Source organism: Coregonus lavaretus (genome assembly GCF_964263955.1).
Source record: "Coregonus lavaretus genome assembly, contig: HAP1_SCAFFOLD_3715, whole genome shotgun sequence".
Classification (NCBI taxonomy): Eukaryota; Metazoa; Chordata; class Actinopteri; order Salmoniformes; family Salmonidae; genus Coregonus; species Coregonus lavaretus.
The window spans coordinates 52501-59281 of record NW_028162301.1 but is presented as its reverse complement, the minus strand read 5'-3'; the positions used below and the strand labels follow the sequence as shown (position 1 = coordinate 59281).

Sequence of the window (6781 nt, the reverse complement as noted above, 5' to 3'; positions counted from 1 at the left end):
AACTTTGCAGATAGAAACGTAACAGAAAGAGCTGAGGACAGAACCTTATCTGTTCAACATTTCTATACTGAACGTTCCTCTTTTCTCCCTCCCTCCCCTCTCCCTCCCCCTCCCTCCCTCCCCCTCCCTCCCCTCTCCAGGCTATCAGCAACAAGGACCAACACAGCATCTCCTACACGTTATCCAGAGTCCAGACGGTGGTGGTGGAGTATACTCATGATAACAACACAGACATGTTCCAGGTAACTACACACTCATAGTTCTGGGCCCAGTTGCATAAAACATATTTTAAGGTGAATTTCCCCCTTAAATTAAGTGAAAGAGTGCTTCATTCAGTATGGATATCAATGTAAACAGCATTGTGGAGGTGAATGTTGCTTTCATCTGCCCACAGCTAGCGTCAAAACGAAACAGTGTTAGGCCTAGTTCTTTTTATCTAGACTAGGCTGCGGAATGGTTTTCAACTTGGTAGTGTTTCTCTTGTCCATAAAAATACTCAGATATCAGTTATATTAGCCTACCTTTTAAAAAACAAATATTATATCCGTATCAAGTGTAGGCTATTGTTATTTTATCTTGATCATCTGGTTAAACACATCTGCAACGTTCTTTCTTCCATTAGGCTGCTTTCTGTTTAAAACGATAAGCCAGAGGAAAGGCCCAGGATCATCCCACATTGGAGAGGGGAAAACACGTTAGGCCCTATCTGACATTTTACACTGCTTTGGTGCTCTCCACTCTTTCTACAGCCTCCACTGCTTTGGTGCTCTCCACTCTTTCTACAGCCTCCACTGCTTTGGTGCTCTCCACTCTTTCTACAGTCTCCACTGTTCTGGTGCTCTCCACTCTTTCTACAGCCTCCACTGTTCTGTTGCGTTATGTTAATAACTACCATATGTATTGAACATTAAGGCTATGCCGGTTAGGGAATAGGCCGTTTGGCATGTCGCCATGCTGTGTGCTCGCTGTGCTGAGCGCTGCCAGACTCTGGAGGTGCAGGCAAGTTTAAATATGCTAAACCATCGTTTGTGACGTCACCGTGTCGTCACCATCGACGATGGATGTCACACATCGATAAATCACCCAACCTAATGTAGTGCACTTCTTTGGACTAGGGCCCCATAGGGGTCTGTAGTGCACCCTATTCCCTATATAGTGCACTTCTTTGGACTAGGGCCCTTAGGGGTCTGTAGTGTACCCTATTCCTTATGTCCCTCTGGATCTCCAAGCCAGTTCCACTGCATTTTTTCATTGTTCCCCTCTAATCAGGGACTGATTTAGACCTGGGACACCAGGTGGGAGAAATTAATGATCAGGTAGAACAGAAAACCAGCAGGCTCTGGACCTCGTAGGGTCAGAGTTGAATCCCCCCTGCCCTATATAGTTAAACTTATTTTAACCAGCGCCAATAGGACTCTGTAGTGCACTATTAGGGAATAGGGTGCCATTTGGGAAGTAGCCATATTCTTATATTTATGTGAATGTATTAGCTTGTGTACTTTCAGATGTGTTGTGTGTTTACTTGTTATAATATGAAGTAAGTAAGCCTTGTCCGAGTCAGAATGGCCCATGAGGCAGGAGCTTGTTTCTGTAGTCTGAGGCAGCCTGAAGGACAAGGACACCCCCTTGATTGTTTATAATGTGGATAAATAACATATTACCTGTTTTGAATGGACTCTGTGGAGTCAATGTCTCTAAGCACATTTCCTTCTCCTGTCTTTCTCTCTCTCTCCCCATTTCTCTTCCTCCCTAAACCCTCCCTCCCTTATTCACCCATCTCCCTCCCTCCCTCTGTCTGTCCATCTCCCTCCCTCTCCCTCCCTCCCTCCCTCCCTCCCTCCTCCCTCCCTCCCTCCCTCCCTCCCTCCCTCTGTCTGTTCATCTCCCTCCCTCCCTCCCTCCCTCCCTCCCTCCGTCTGTCCATCTCCCTCCCTCCCTCCCTCCCTCCCTCCCTCCCTCCCCTCCGTCTGTCCATCTCCCTCCCTCCCTCCCTCCGTCTGTCCATCTCCCTCCCTCCCTCCCTCCGTCTGTCCATCTCCCTCCCTCCTCCTCCCTCCTCCCTCCCTCCCTCCCTCCCTCCCTCCCTCCCTCCCTCCCTCCCTCCCTCCCTCTGTCTGTCCATCTCCCTCCCTCCCTCCCTCTGTCTGTCCATCTCCCTCCCTCCCTCCCTCCCTCCCTCTGTCTGTCCATCTCCCTCCCTCCCTCCTCTGTCTGTCCATCTCCCTCCCTCCCTCCCTCCCTCCCTCCCTCCCTCCCTCCCTCCGTCTGTCCATCTCCCTCCCTCCCTCCGTCTGTCCATCTCCCTCCCTCCCTCCCTCTGTCTGTCCATCTCCCTCCCTCCCTCCCTCCCTCTGTCTGTCCATCTCCCTCCCTCCCTCCCTCCCTCCCTCCCTCCCTCTGTCTGTCCACCTCCCTCCCTCCCTCCCTCCCTCTCTGTCCATCTCCCTCCCTCCCTCCCTCCCTCTCTGTCCATCTCCCTCCCTCCCTCCCTCCCTCCCTCCCTCCCTCCCTCGTCCTGTCAGATTGGTCGTTCCACGGAGAGCCCTATAGACTTTGTGGTAACCGACACAGTGGCAGGGAGCCAGAGTAACTCAGACACCCAGTCAGTCCAGAGCACCATCTCTCGATTCGCCTGCCGCGTCACGTGTCAGAGGACGCCCCCCTACACCGCACGCATCTACGCTGCAGGCTTCGACAGCTCCAAGAACATCTTCCTAGGGTGAGTGGGAGGGGGGAGGTGAGGGAGGGGGGGAGGAGGGGAGGGGGAGGGAGGAGTGGGGAGGGGGAGGGAGCTCCAAGAACATCTTCCTAGGGGTGAGTGGGGAGGGGGAGGGGGGAGGAGGAGGAGGGGAGGTGTGTGTGTCACTAAAATGAAAATAAAGGGATTTTCACCTCCCTCTCTTTTGATTTGATTTGTTAAAATATTAACTTACTTTATATTTCCCTCTCTAACCCCCCCCCCCGTCCCGTCCCCCCCCCCCCCCCCCGTCAGGAGAAGGCAGCTAAATGGAAGACGTGTGACGGTCAGATGGACGGGCTGACCACCAACGGCGTGCTGGTGATGCACCCTCGCCACGGCTTCACAGAGGACTCCAAACCGGGCGTCTGGAGAGAGATCTCTGTCTGCGGCAATGTCTTCACCCTCCGAGAGACTCGCTCCGCTCAGCAACGGGGCAAGATGGTGAGAGAGAGAGAGACACACCCGTACACACACACACACACACACACACAGGGCAAGATGGTGAGAGAGAGAGGGACACACCCGTACACACACACACACACACACACACACACACACACACACACACACACACACACACACACACAGGGCAAGATGGTGAGAGAGAGGAAAGAGTGAGAGAGTGTGTCTTCACACCCCAGACGTTTTTTTTGGTGGGGGGGGTGGGGGGTAAATCAGCTTTAATATTGCAGATAGATTGTAACTTCAATCAATGTAATTGTCTGCATCACTTCCAATCCCCCATATGTTTGTTTTTTCTCGCAAAAATAAATAATTATATATATATATATACATACATTCACAGTGGGGAGAACAAGTATTTGATACACTGTCGATTTTGCAGGTTTTCCTACTTACAAAGCATGTAGAGGTCTGTAATTTTTATCATAGGTACACTTCAACTGTGAGAGACAGAATCTAAAACAAAAATCCAGAAAATCACATTGTATAATTTTTAAGTAATTAATTTGCATTTTATTGCATGACATAAGTATTTGATCACCTACCAACCAGTAAGAATTCCGGCTCTCACAGACCTGTTAGTTTTTCTTTAAGAAGCCCTCCTGTTCTCCACTCATTACCTGTATTAACTGCACCTGTTTGAACTCGTTACCTGTATAAAAGACACCTGTCCACACACTCAATCAAACAGACTCCAACCTCTCCACGATGGCCAAGACCAGAGAGCTGTGTAAGGACATCAGGGATAAAATTGTAGACCTGCACAAGGCTGGGATGGGCTACAGGACAATAGTTAAGCAGCTTGGTGAGAAGGCAACAACTGTCGGCGCAATTATTAGAAAATGGAAGAAGTTCAAGATGACGGTCAATCACCCTCGGTCTGGGGCTCCATGCAAGATCTCACCTCGTGGGGCATCAACGATCATGAGGAAGGTGAGGGATCAGCCCAGAACTACACGGCAGGACCTGGTCAATGACCTGAAGAGAGCTGGGACCACAGTCTCAAAGAAAACCATTAGTAACACACTACGCCGTCATGGATTAAAATCCTGCAGCGCACGCAAGGTCCCCCTGCTCAAGCCAGCGCATGTCCAGGCCCGTCTGATGTTTGCCAATGACCATCTGGATGATCCAGAGGAGGAATGGGAGAAGGTCATGTGGTCTGATGAGACAAAAATCTAGCTTTTTGGTCTAAACTCCACTCACCGTGTTTGGAGGAAGAAGAAGGATGAGTACAACCCAAGAACACCATCCCAACCGTGAAGCATGGAGGTGGAAACATCATTCTTTGGGGATGCTTTTCTGCAAAGGGGACAGGACGACTGCACCGTATTGAGGGGAGGATGGATGGGCCATGTATCGCGAGATCTTGGCCAACAACCTCCTTCCCTCAGTAAGAGCATTGAAGATGGGTCGTGGCTGGGTCTTCCAGCATGACAACGACCTGAAACACACAGCCAGGGCAACTAAGGAGTGGCTCCGTAAGAAGCATCTCAAGGTGCTGGAGTGGCCTAGCCAGTCTCCAGACTTGAACACAATAGAAAATCTTTGGAGGGAGCTGAAAGTCCGTATTGCCCCGAAACCTGAAGGATCTGGAGAAGGTCTGTATGGAGGAGTGGGCCAAAATCCCTGCTGCAGTGTGTGCAAACCTGGTCAAGACCTACAGGAAACGTATGATCTCTGTAATTGCAAACAAAGGTTTCTGTACCAAATATTAAGTTATGCTTTTCTGATGTATCAAATACTTATGTCATGCAATAAAATGCAGATGAATTACTTAAAAATCATACAATGTGATTTTCTGGATTTTTGTTTTAGATCCGTCTCTCACAGTTGAAGTGTACATATGATAAAAATTACAGACCTCTACATGCTTTGTAAGTAGGAAAACCTGCAAAGTCGGCAGTGTATCAAATACTTGTTCTCCCCACTGTATATAACCATGTGACATTTAATGTTTTATCTGACCGCCACTAGTGCTCTCAAGTCAAAAGTCCATGTGCATTCCACTGGTTACGTTAATAAGTGAGTGTTAAAAATTATATATAAAGATTAGGAAAAGTTTTGCGGCACACCTGAGAGTTCTTCAAGGCTGCGGCACACCGGTGGGGAACCACTGATCTACATAATGCCACAGGAAAATGACAGTGTTACGTTGACTGTTCTAAAGTAGTGTAGTCACTCACCTTCCCTGTGCCCTCCTGTATAAAGTAGTGTAGTCACTCACCTTCCCTGTACGCTCCTGTATAAAGTAGTGTAGTCACTCACCTTCCCTGTGCCCTCCTGTATAAAGTAGTGTAGTCACTCACCTTCCCTGTACGCTCCTGTATAAAGTAGTGTAGTCACTCACCTTCCCTGTGCCCTCCTGTATAAAGTAGTGTAGTCATTCACCTTCCCTGTACGCTCCTGTATAAAGTAGTGTAGTCACTCACCTTCCCTGTACGCTCCTGTATAAAGTAGTGTAGTCACTCACCTTCCCTGTACGCTCCTGTATAAAGTAGTGCAGTCACTCATCTTCCCTGCTCCCTCCTGTATAAAGTAGTGTAGTCACTCACCTTCCCTGTACGCTCCTGTATAAAGTAGTGTAGTCACTCACCTTCCCTGTACGCTCCTGTATAAAGTAGTGTAGTCACTCACCTTCCCTGTACGCTCCTGTATAAAGTAGTGTAGTCACTCACCTTCCCTGTACGCTCCTGTATAAAGTAGTGCAGTCACTCATCTTCCCTGTGCCCTCCTGTATAAAGTAGTGCAGTCACTCATCTTCCCTGCTCCCTCCTGTATAAAGTAGTGTAGTCACTCACCTTCCCTGTTCCCTCCTGTATAAAGTAGTGCAGTCACTCATCTTCCCTGCTCCCTCCTGTATAAATTAGTGCAGTCACTCATCTTCCCTGTGCCCTCCTGTATAAAGTAGTGTAGTCACTCACCTTCCCTGTGCCCTCCTGTATAAAGTAGTGTAGTCACTCACCTTCCCTGGGCCCTCCTGTATAACGTTTAGGCCTTTTGCTTGTCCTTGACATGTCTTAGGTTTAGTGTGAAGGTCAGTGATTTGAGGCTATAGCCTATGGCAGTATAGCCTGTAGTTGTCAGTTAGAGGGTAGTATTTACCGGATATATGACAGTATGTGTCTATGTTAAATGGGATGGGACAAACAGGCCTCCTGGTGCTGTGTGTCGGTGGAGGACTCTATCCACCCTGGCCTCCTGGTGCTGTGTGTCGGTGGAGGACTCTATCCACCCTGGCCTCCTGGTGCTGTGTGTCGGTGGAGGACTCTATCCACCCTGGCCTCCTGGTGCTCTGTGTCGGTGGAGGACTCTATCCACCCTGGCCTCCTGGTGCTGTGTGTCGGTGGAGGACTCTATCCACCCTGGCCTCCTGGTGCTGTGTGTCGGTGGAGGACTCTATCCACCCTGGCCTCCTGGTGCTGTGTGTCGGTGGAGGACTCTATCCACCCTGGCCTCCTGGGGCTGTGTGTCGGTGGAGGACTCTATCCACCCTGGCCTCCTGGTGCTGTGTGTCGGTGGAGGACTCTATCCACCCTGGCCTCCTGGTGCTGTGTGTCGGTGGAGGACTCTATCCAC

General features: G+C 49.8%; 1 pseudogene across 1 annotated transcript in view; it reads left to right on the top strand.

Annotated features, from left to right (window-relative positions):
* Positions 1-140: 140 nt before the first annotated feature.
* The window catches only part of LOC311119378 (E3 ubiquitin-protein ligase pellino homolog 1-like), a 15697-nt pseudogene continuing 9056 nt past the window's right edge, over positions 141-6781 (top strand). Inside the window, exons 1-3 of the transcript XR_014615770.1 lie at positions 141-242; positions 2523-2719; positions 2993-3181. The product of XR_014615770.1 is annotated as an E3 ubiquitin-protein ligase pellino homolog 1-like (transcript). The remainder of the gene's footprint in view (positions 243-2522; positions 2720-2992; positions 3182-6781) is intronic.